Source organism: Thermobia domestica, chromosome 8 (genome assembly GCF_964235325.1).
Source record: "Thermobia domestica chromosome 8, izTheDome1.hap1.1, whole genome shotgun sequence".
Taxonomy (NCBI): domain Eukaryota; kingdom Metazoa; phylum Arthropoda; class Insecta; order Zygentoma; family Lepismatidae; genus Thermobia; species Thermobia domestica.
The window spans coordinates 38,145,812-38,158,062 of NC_137461.1; the positions used below are offsets into that span (position 1 = coordinate 38,145,812).

General features: G+C 35.9%; 1 long non-coding RNA gene across 1 annotated transcript; it reads right to left on the reverse strand.

Annotated features, from left to right (window-relative positions):
• Nucleotides 1–457: 457 nt before the first annotated feature.
• On the reverse strand, nucleotides 458–11,324 carry LOC145691654 (uncharacterized). The gene is made up of 3 exons (XR_014132468.1): nucleotides 11,220–11,324; nucleotides 4,127–4,280; nucleotides 458–1,033 (listed from the first exon to the last, which is right to left on the reverse strand). It is a non-coding gene; the product is annotated as an uncharacterized LOC145691654 (long non-coding RNA).
• Between the last annotated feature and the right edge of the window lie 927 nt (nucleotides 11,325–12,251).

Consider the following 12,251-nt stretch of genomic DNA (forward strand, 5'->3'; position numbering starts at 1 on the left):
GTAGGCTCACGTGCTATTCAACAAACCCGTGAATGCGTTAAACAGTGTGACATAAAAATGCGAGCGTACATACATGGAGACAAACGGATATACAGAGTTCTCCTCACGACGCTGGGTGGACGCCTAAAATTGGGAAGCACCGGTTGGGAATCGAACCGGGGACCACGCAGACATGAGTCCAGCGCTCTAAAGTATTAATCAAAAAATCGAGACGATACTTGTACCAAACTTAAGAGGTGACACTAAATGGCCCGTATTTTTCGTCTCGCAGACAACACTACTGAAAACTGGAATGGAAAAGCAGATTGTATTCAATAACGTATCATGAATGCTATATAGTTTATGATACGATGAAGGAATAATTACCTTTTATGGTGTTCTGCTTGTGCTAAACAATGCGTAAAAGAAGTAGACACGTAGACTGTTATAAGTATAATAAGTCAAATAATCAGTTTGCTTAATTCTTTATTACTACTTGGTTTTAATTCTTTATTACTACTACAGTGAACAACATACATACATTTAATTTTATATATAATATGAAACTACTAAGTAAATCAACTTTTACTATCAATTACAAACCTCAAAGAAAGACATGAACGGACACATAAAGACGTCAATAAATCAAAAATTGCCTTCATTGCAAAGGATTAATTTATTTTCATTTTTCATCATGAGGCAGCACCTGGTTCCCCTCATATCCCGTTTTCTACAAATTTAGTGAACTTTTAAAGGTAATTGTGCAAATTTTATTGCAATTACCTTCATATTTCGTATGGATATCCCCCCTCCCTCGAAATAAATTCCTGTCAGGAACTTTTAAGACAAACTGGCCTTTTCTTTTCATGAATATTGTTACCCCTAGTGCTTGACCTTTGGTGAAGAAAGTTGGTTTTGTTTCTGTGCAAACTATATGTTAATATATGTGTAGTTCGTACAAGCCATAATTGTCAAGGTAAGAGTTATATGTTTATTTTTTTAATGTTTATTGCATATCCGTTGGTCCTCTTCATTTAACCCCAGAATGGGAAACCTGAAAAAAAATGAAATCATTAAAACTGTTTCCCTCATTGACACAGAAAGTATAAAATTACCACAAATGTTGTCCCTTATTGCTGAATTCATATTAAGATGCCTAATCACTGCGAAATTAAAATAACGCTAATTTTAGAGTAATTATGTGATATCTTCAAATAGCTAAAAGATAATTAAAATGTGGAACAAGAGCGCGTTAGAAAATATTAGTTTGCATGAGGTACCGTTATCACAAGTCACCTAGTATCTTTTCGTTTGCAGCCATTTAGAAACGCGAAAATAAATGCCGGTTTTCTAGATGGCTTAAAATCGAAAGCAGATAAATGAGTCGTGATAACGGTATCTCATGTAAAATAATATTGTCTACCGAGCTCTTGTTCCGTTTTTCGATTATCTTTTATCTTATTTGAAGATATCACATATGTAATGTAAAATTGGGGGCATTTTAATTTCGCTGTGATGGTGCCTCTTAAAGAGGATATTTTATCTTCAACCCATAAAGGAGATAAACTAAATAATCAGAAACACTGGACCAGTAAACTTTCTCACTCACATGCTAACCAAATTCTTGTTAATGGAGAATGTTTAAAGCTTCAATCACTAGATTGATTTCCTAAGAAATGAAAAGCATGTCACAATAATTCCTCGCCATTACTTGACTCATGAAACTCATAGGTCTGTCGAATTATTGCCGAATTATATTATGACAAAGGAGGGATAATCTTTCAAAGAAAAATTTTGAAATACTTCCTTTGAAAAAAATTGATTTTATCAGCAAACCAACTTTCCACTTTTCTTTCTAAATTTTTTATGCCATTTTGTATGATTGATAATGAAATATTTGTTTACTGAAATACGAACAAAGTCGTAACTGATGTTTTTGGAGACATAAATTGAAGACAAATTATGCTGCGAGAAAACTGCCCCATCTGAAATTTTCTTGGAGAAATAAAATATTCGTATATTGGATAACCGTATGTATTTTAATCAAACAACATTATACAGTTATAAAATATGAACGACATTCTTCTAATCATTCTAAACCTTACTGTACATCCACCCGTTAGAAAAAAAAATCACCCTGCATAAAGAAGTTGATGGCAGTACTGTATACTTCAAGGTCCGTTTTACCTTATAAGTTAGGGTGGTTCTTGTAAAGCTTCAAATTTTACTTTAGAAACAAATTGTTTTACACCACTGATGCATATAATTTTGTTTAGCTTAATAAAATCTACGCATGGCACGCGTATGTATCACGTTTGAACATATTTTACCCTTAAAAACTAATAATATTGAAGCATTTATGAAATATTAAGTATCACTACCACCATTATTAACAATCAAAAGGGGACAGACTACTAAATATTTTTGAAAAAACAATATTTTTTTCTTTTGACCGTTTTCCTTAAGTAGAAAGAGTTAATAAAATGTAACTTACCACAATAATAGATTATTCTGCACCTGAAAATAGGAATCGGAAGAATTTTCAGTGTTGACATCCATAGAAATTACAGTGTGACCAGAATTTGAATTACTCAAAAATCTAGGTAAAGGCAGCGACTCGAAAAATGAACTCAACGGTAATTGATTCCTTACCATGCTGTCTATGTTTCTTGTTTACTACTTTTTAAATAATATTTCTATTTATTTTGTAATAACTTATTTATTTTGTAATAATTTGTGTAAGGTTTATAAAATAAATAGAAATATTATTTAAAAAGTAGTAAACAAGGAACATAGACAGCATGATAAGTCATCAATTACCGTTGAGTTCATTTTTCGAGTCGCTACCTATAGGCCTAATTAGATTTTTGAGTAATTCAAATTTTGGTCAGACTATAATTTCTATGGAAGGAAATACTGAAAATTCTTCCGATTCCTATTTTCGGGTGTAGAAAAATATTATCTATTATTGTGATGAGTTACATTTTATTACCTCTTTCCACTTACGGAAAACGGGCAAAAGAAAAAATATTAGTTTTTCAGAAATATCTAGTAGTCTGCAGCTTTAAGGACGGGGACAAATCACCCAGAAATATTGTACCCTGTAAGACACGAGCATGCCCATGCATATTGAAATATTCAAGATATACCAAAAAGGACTTTTACAACTTTGAAAATTCATATTGATTGATTCATTTACCTTACAAACGTGGTTTTGGTGTCATTTTGTAGCAAAATACATCAAGTTTTGACACACGTAGTACACTAGTTCAGAAATTGGCCATGGCAAGCGCTAGCGGTAATTGTAACAAAGATGGCTGCGTTCACTGGTTCCGAGCTGTGTGTTTTTGTTTGAAGAATACAAGTTTGCGACAAATGTGCAACGTAATTTTATGGTAATGATCCTTCCAGTAGACCCACTATTTATCAGCGGCATAAGTGTTTTTTATTGAAGCTGAATGTTCGGTAAGACACAACAAATCTTCAGGTCGACCCGGTACATCTGATGACGTTGTAGAGCAAATGTGATTTCAGGTTTGATATGTACCGCATCACCAATGAAAGTCACATTGAACCTCTTTAGATATAAGTTTTAAAAAAAGTGATGTATTTTGCTATAAAATTATACCAAATCCCTCCATGTAAGGTAAACAAATCAGTATTAGTTTTTTTTTAAATAATAAAGTCCTTTTTGTAACTCCTTGTATCATTTGTGAAATATTTTAGGAAGAAATCACACGTTATCCGCTCCGAATTATAACATTCAAGCAATATTTGATTATCAATTTTTTAAAACATTCTGAAAAGAACAAGACAGAAGGTAAAAAAAATACAATTAATTGGTTGCAATATAAAAGATAACGGCTACGTCAAGGTGAACAGTTACGCTGTGGACCACATTACACAAAAGTTTCACAATCTAAAGCAAATTACTTGCTAGATATTGAAAGTTACTTATGATGATTATGGAATTCCGTTGGCGTGAATTATGTGCGGAAAATAACGCTTAAATAATATACTGTTGGGATTGTATTTAAATAGAAACACATCTAAATGATTAACCAAGGCTTTACCAATATGGCAACAATATTAATAACAATAACTCATAAAACTAAACAAAAAGTGACCTTAATTACTGTTTACATACCCCAATAGTGATAGCCAAATCCGAAAGTGTCGTCTCCTTTAAGATCATCAGCATTTTTCACTGGAGTAGGTCTTAGCCGCAACGAAATTTGTGGTCCTTGGGGATAGGCAACAGCAACGCACACAAAAACTGCCACCAAGGTTAACAACACAGCCTACGAGAAGTAGATGTTAAAAATATGAAAATAAACACTCCTATCTGAATTTTAACTTGAGACTCTTTTAAAAAAATGACTTCTTAAATATGTAAGAACGGTTATTTGCAACTAATTGTTCTCTCTAATGTCACATTTTACTGGTCATCTTTTCAGTAAAATACCCGAAGAAAGGAATGAGTTGATAGGTAACGTGACGTTGATAAAAGAGACAAACAAACCAAAGCATTACTAATGTAATCAATATTTCTTTTCGCTGGCATCCTACTGCTGGATCAATAACAATGCATACAAAGCTGTATCAACACCTCTTTACTTATTTCTCTTATCTGATTATCCTCCCCGCTGCTCAGATATTTATCAATTGTCAGATTGTAAAAAGGGTTTGTACGTGATACGTCAGGCAGTTGTGAATACTGTTTCCACAAGACGAGAATTTTTTCGTGTCGCGTCAACGTTCGTCCAAAACGAAATAAGCGTTCAGACGGGAATTAGGTTTTTAAATGAGGGACCAGAAATTTAGCAAGTCTCATATGCAGCACTACCTCGTCTATGTCTTAAATCTTAAAGACTGTTTTGGGGGCTACAGCGGTTCACTGGTAGAGCCCTTACCCTTGGTGCTTGGGGCCTCTGGTTCGATCTCCGACCAACTAAGTTTGTGGGTGAACAACATCGTGTCCGTAGATTTTCTCAGGATAATCCGTTTCCTCTCACATGCTCATGCCACTAATTCTTCCATTATCATTCACTTGCCTCAATCATCGTCTTCTTTATCATAAAGGGAATAAACATGGGAGAATAAACTAAAACATTTCATTTCGTTTCAAAGAATCTCAACGACTGTTTGAGTGTTGCATGATTCATAGTGTGAAAAACTTTAGAAAGAAACGGTGATTGTGCGAACACAATGAAGATAATTTATCAATACTTAAAATAGTAAAGAAGTCATTCTCTAACAATGAATTTGGCGTAAATGTTATATCACACCTTTCGAGTACCTCTCGTGACGAGAAAGCATTCTGATAACTTGTAGATGCAATTAAGAAAGAAATAAGAGCAGAAGAAGAAGAAATAAGAGAAATAAAACGAGGTGAGTAAAGGTTTCCGAGAATCAGGATGAGACGAGGAAATAGTATTCTAAAGTTTGGACGAGACGAGAAAATAGTATTCGAGAATAGAGATAAGACGAGAAAATAGTATTTGAGAATAGAGACAAGATGAGAACATAGTATTCGAGAATAAAGACAAGGCCAGAAAATAGTATTCTATCATAGACAAGACGAGAAGATAGTATTCGAGAATAGAGACAAGACAAGAAAATAATATTCGAGAATATAGACGACACGAGAAAATAGTATTCGAGAACAGAGACAAGACGGGAAAATAGTATTTGAGAATAGAGACAAGACGAGAAAATAGTATTCGGGAATAGAGACAAAATGAGAAAATAGTATTCGAGAATAGAGATAAGACAAGAAAATAGTAATCGAGAATAGAGACAAGACGAGAAAATAGTATTTGAGAATAGAGACAAGACGAGAAAATAGCATTTGAGAATAGACAAGGCGAAAAAGTAGTATTCGAGAATAGAGCCAAGACGAGAAAATAGTATTCAAGAATAGGGACAAGACGAGAAAATAGTATTCGAGAATAGACAAGGCGAGAAAATAGTATTTGAGAATAGAGACAAGACGAGAAAATAGCATTCGAGAATAGACAAGGCGAGAAAATGGTATTCGAGAATAGACAAGGCGAGAAAATAGTATTCGAGAATAGGGACAAGACGAGAAAATAGTATTCGAGAATAGACAAGGCGAGAAAATAGTATTTGAGAATAGAGACAAGACGAGAAAATAGCATTCGAGAATAGACAAGGCGAGAAAATGGTATTCGAGAATAGAGCCAAGACGAGAAAATAGTATTCCAGAATAGGAACTAGGCGAGAAAATAGTATTCCAGAATAGACAAGGCGAGAAAATAGTATTCGAGAATAGAGACAAGACGAGAAAATAATATTCGAGAATAGAGACAAGGCGATTAAATAGTATTGGAGAAAAGAGACGAGAAGAGAAAATAGTAATCGAAGAAAGAGACGAGGCGATAAAATAGTAATCGAGAAGAGAGGCAAGACTAGAAAATAGTATTGGAGAATAGAGACGAGACGAGAATTTTACAAAATTTACGGGGCAAGACAAGAGACTTTATTTCTTGTTTCGTCTCGTTTCATGAGCACCGCTGATTGGAATTAACTGTTAGTGCGTACTTTATCTGTTCTTGAAAAATAGTATTTGTAATCCTAACTCGCGAATGTCCCTTTATTCCAGAAACCTATTTTCCGGTTTATATATGTATGTTTCACAGATCCGCGGTAACATTGTGTGTAAAGAATCTTCCTAAGAATCTACTCGTCCTATATTCGGCTCCTAGAGAAGTCGGATGACTTACTTCTCATTTCACTAAAGCCCCAAGGCAGTCAGAAACTCATCCGTCATGTTGTAAAACAGGGTTCGTGGAAATCTGGGAAGACAAAGACGATTGGAATGCTCTATTGGCTGTATCATCTTCTCTACAGGGCAAATTCAAGTAAGTGTGGAGTCTCATTGAAATTTACCATATTGGGACAGGATACCTTTTGCCAGTGGCGTACCCATCTAAGCATCAATTTAAACAGCTTGGAGAGTGTCGTATTCGTCTTAGTGATTCCGAAAGCTGTGAATTCGACATCTGCGTGTGTCGTTTTCGATTATTTTTACATGTAACCCCTTCCGACCCCACACAGGAGGCGCTTGGGATGTTTTCTCCACACCGAGGGCTGAACTTGGACTTAAAGGTGTCGGGAAAGTCAGTTTTCATGTCAGTTAACTTGAAAAGAACTAAATATTTAGTTTTCGATTTCTTTTTACAGCATCCCGATCTACTTCCACTCCAATAGAGCTAGGAATAGGGATCTCTTTTCCCAAATTATTTTCCCATGTTTTTCCCCACTAACAAGCTCAATGATTTCAAGGAAGTAATAACAATTTGAATTACATATATTTAAGATTCTTGCTACAAATGAATCTCGTTTTCTTAACTTGTAGCAGTAAAATTTAAATTTTTAGCAATATACCTTCCCTCAAGAGCCGCCATTGATCAAATAGATTAGAATGAGGATTAGGGATTAAATTTCTGAGCTGTCGGCAACTTAGGACATTTATCCCGGCACGTATACGAGGAATGACGTCCCTCGGCAAGCACACTATCCGAGGAAAGGAAAGGAAGAAAGGATTGGGGAAGGAAGGAAGCGACCTGGAACCTATAAGTTAGGTACCACCCCGGCATTTGCCTGGTGGGACTGGGAAAGACCCAAGAAAACCTCATTCAGGGTTGGCTGATTTGAAAAAGCGTTTTACACGTTTTAACCGAGTGTCCCACCGAGAATCGAATGGAGTAAGTTTAGTAGCATGTCTATGCAATAAAGGATCCCCTCAGATAGACTTATTTTGTACTAAGATATGTACTTATTAACATTCATAGACAAATCACAAATGAATCTACCAGGGAAGCAAGAAAGTTCGTGCGCTTTTATACTATGGAAGAAAACTGTCAATTACAGGGTTTTAACGGTTTGTTATTCGGCAAAATAGCCTCCATTTGCTTCTACAACCTTCTCCCAGCGCTCAACAAGCTTGTAAATGCCAGTTTTGTAGAATATTTGTTCCCGAGACTCGGAAAACTCAGCAACTGCATTTTTGACGTCTTGTTCAGTCTTGAACTGCCTGCCACGCATAAAGTTGTCTATGGCCAAGAATAAATGGCAATCCGAAGGGGCGACATCTGGGGAGTAGGGAGGATGAGATACAAGCTCCCAACCAAATTCTGAGATTACTTCCAGCGCCTGTTTTGCGGTGTGAGGGCGCGCGTTTTCCTGGTTAGAGAGCACACCTCTTTTGTTCACTAGTGCTGGCTGTTTCTGGGTCAGTTTGGTGGCTACCGTTCTCAGTTGTGATGAGTACACATCTTTGGTAATTGTCTTACCACGTTCCAAGAATTTGTAGTGCACGATACCGTTTGTAGTCCACCAAACACAGAGCAAAACCTTGTGTTGATGGATGTTCGGTTTTGCAGTCAAAGGCTTCGGATAATTCGGTGATAGCCAATGGTATGAACGTTTTTTATTGTCATACATGACCCACTTCTCGTCACAAGTTATTATACGATCCAAAATTGGACAGATTTTGTGTCTCGTCAACAAAAATGAACAGATATTCAGTCTTAGAAATTGGCTCATAGCGGTCAGCTCGTGAGAGACCCACTGACCCAGTTTTCAAGTCTTCCCCAACTGATGCAGACTTACCCGAATAATTTTCCTGCTTACCTCGAATCGGTGAGCAAGTTCCTCACATGTTTGACTGGAATAATCTTCATTAGAGGCCTTCAGGTGGTCCATATCCACTGATTTAGGCCTCCCAGAGCTATTCTTATCTTGAAAGGTCTCGTCACCAGTTGAAAAGGTCTGGAACCATTTTGTGCTGTACATTTACTTATTCCACCCTCTCTGAGCGCAACACATATTTTTCTAGCTGCTTCTGCACCATTTGTCCCCAATTTAAACTCGTAAAGCAAACAAGCTCTAAAAACTTCATTTGACACTGACATGATCACGAGCGATTTTTACACCCTACACTGACAAATGCGTAGTTATATTCACAGTGGCTGATGCGTCAATGAATAAGCTTTCCCAAACAGTCAAAACTTTCATGCTACGGGGACAGATGTCGCCGCAGCAGCCAAATGGAAGCGGGGGTGGTTCAAAAGCGCACGAACTTTCTTGCTTCCCTGGTATTTTAAAATACGAAATTTTGCACTAGGCATCATAACTATTAGCTGCAAATATTAATTATCTATCCATACAATAAACGATCCCCTCAGATAGACCTATTTTGTATCGAATATAAATAAAATAAAGAGTTTGTTTGTGTATTTGTCTGTCTGTCTGTGTTCAGCTTGGAGACCAGACGAGTGGTCCGAGAGTTATCAAATTTTGGTCACGGGTACCTTGGTCCTGGCCCCAGACCAAAACGAAGCTGTTTTTTTTTTTTTTGTTTGTTTTTTTTTTTTCAAAATTCGAACCACGGAAGGGTCTCAAGGAAGAGTTTACCGGGACATGTAAAAGTAGTAGAAAATGTGCGATGTTAGTGTGGAATTTTTCGCGATTGCTAAGATCAATTGTGAAACTCCGATCACACGCACCCCATTCGGCTATGGGCGTAACTAAGACATGTAAAAATAATCTAAAATGACCGATATTAGTGTCAAATCCATAATTTTCACGATCGTTGAGATCAATGGTGACACTTAAATTGGCGATGATTGCAAATTCAGCTACCATTGTATGCAGGCCGAGGGTCTCCTGCGGGAGAGGGGGGATCCCGCGACGTGAAAAGTATCCAAAATGATCCCCGGTGAGACAAAATATTAGTGTCAAATACATAGTTTTTGCGGTCGCTGAGATCAATGGTGAAACTCCGATCGCATTCACCCCATTCGACTGCGGGTCTGGGGTCACGGGGGTGGGGGTATGCCCAGACATGTATAAATAATCCAAAATAACCGATATTAGTGCCAAATCCATAGTTTTCGTAATGGCGACACTTCCATTAGCGGTGACTTGCAAATTCAGCTATTATTGTATGCGGGCCGAGGCTAATCTGCAGGTGGGAGTTACCGAGACGTGTAAACACACTCAAGATCGCGTTTAGTTTGAAATATAGCCCCCATCAGCTCAGCAACGGGGTTCACAATAGAGGGGACATCGAGACACTTAAAAATAATCCAAAATGACAGATATTAGTATCGAATCCAAAGTTTTCGCGCTCTCTGAGATGAATGATGATATTCCCATAGGTGTTGACTTCCAAATAAAGCAAAGGGTTAAGTTTAGAGTTACCCCTCCACTTTTTATAAAAATCAGGAAAATTTACAGGAGAAATGAGGTAAGAATTGATAATTTGAAGTTTTTATTTGTTGTTTAGGAATGTAAGTTCGGGAGGAGAGTTATGATTAATACGAGAAAAAATATGTGGAAGTTAGTACTATTTGTCGGATGCGAAAGGTTTCAGCAGCATGGTAGTTGTAAAATATGGCAAATACGGCGAACAGGTGTAGGTATAACGGTTGCTCAAAAATAATGAAGAAAATAATGAAGAATACTGTAGAAATTTTTGTGAAGCCCACGGAGTACTGAAGTTACGTGAAATGTAACGATTTTTAATAGTTTAAGCACTGTTTTTTGTATGTTGCAAAGTCCAAGGGCACCTTCAGACTGGAGGGGCAACTCTAAACTTAAGCCAAAGCGACCATCGACTGGGGGCCATAGGCGGTTTTTTTTTTTTTTTTTTTTAATTCGAAACAGTTTGTTCTTATATTTAGCTAGTTTAGATATATACTTATTATCATTCATAGACAATTCACAAATGAATTTATATTACGTTACATAGTTTAGCAGTACCAAAAGGCAGTAGACCTACATATTCGTGAGTATCATTTATCAGAAATGCTGTGAGTAATAGAAAATGTAATGGTATTTGACAATGGTACTTAATCGTTGCTTATGAAATATTTAAAGTTCTGTTGATTTAGTATAAATATTAATCAGCAAATTTAACTCTTTGTCCTCGGAACACTTTTGAATGTACTATTTTCTATTTTGGCATTATGCACTAAAGTTATTACCATCTATACGACATTGATCTGAACAAATGTAATAGATATCTGAGAGCTGACAAATAAATTAAATAATTTTACGGTTCTATTAATTCATGCACGAATTCTATGAAGCTTATACCTCCAATCATAAAGGAAAGAGCAGGTATTTTATTTGAAATTCTAATATTGTCAAATTGCACTAGAAATTACTACTTCATAAATTATTAAAATATTTAATTTTAAAGAGCTTACCTTTCCGATCATTGTGCTACTTCCTTTGCAATGCTGAGGAAACTACTATGGACGATGCAGCTGTAATTGTCTTTTATAATTACATATTACCTTGAAATCGTGGTAGTAATGATTAATTTCAGAGTTGATTACATAATGTAGATAGTCAAATTTAGTACGTAGTAAGAATTTCTACTATAAAAAAGTGTAGGCGATGAGACTTTGTTTCACATTAGAAAATTATTGAAGTAAAGAGGGAATACATTATTAAATGCATAATTGAGTGAATACGCACGTTGACATGTCATGCGTGGAACTGAATCATTTGACGTGGACACTAACGTACCATCCAGATCTTGTGTTTTTCATTTTCGCTAGTCACACAACATAAAAACCCATATAGCTATTACGTAAATTGAAGAAAATATAATTATGTTTTCTTTCCTCATTATTGAAGCAGAACTAATTAAAAAATTATTCCGTCTACTTTGACACTGTGTTTAGTACCAGTTGGTTGACAATACCAAATTTTCAAGGTTAAAAGAAAATTATTAATAAAGATTAATTAATATCCTACTATCCCTTTTAACACGGATAAACACAATTGTGCTGGTTGATTAAAATCGATATAGAAGTGTCCCCTATTAATATTGTGCTTCGAAACGGCCTGCAGTGATTGTGTAAGATTCGTTCAACGATTTGCAATTGTTTTGGTTTGTGGATAGTCCATTTTTGCCGCGTACAAGAAGAAAGAAAAGTAGTGTTCTCAACGAAGCCATGACTGTCGCCGTGTTGAAAGGGCTATAGTTGTATATACAAAAGTTTCTCTACGAGAAAGATATCCTAAGACAATTATGTTTGTGAATGTATGCTGAATTTAAAAATTACTTTTAGTGCTGCTACTTCGAAAACTATTATTTTTTTCTGGCTTTTTCTTATACAGATTAGAAATTTGGGTTCTCAATTTGGGATGTCATAATTAACGGGTACTCAAATTTATTCACTGAGCAAAATGTCTTTAATACAATTATTATGATTAGGAATTAGATTTCT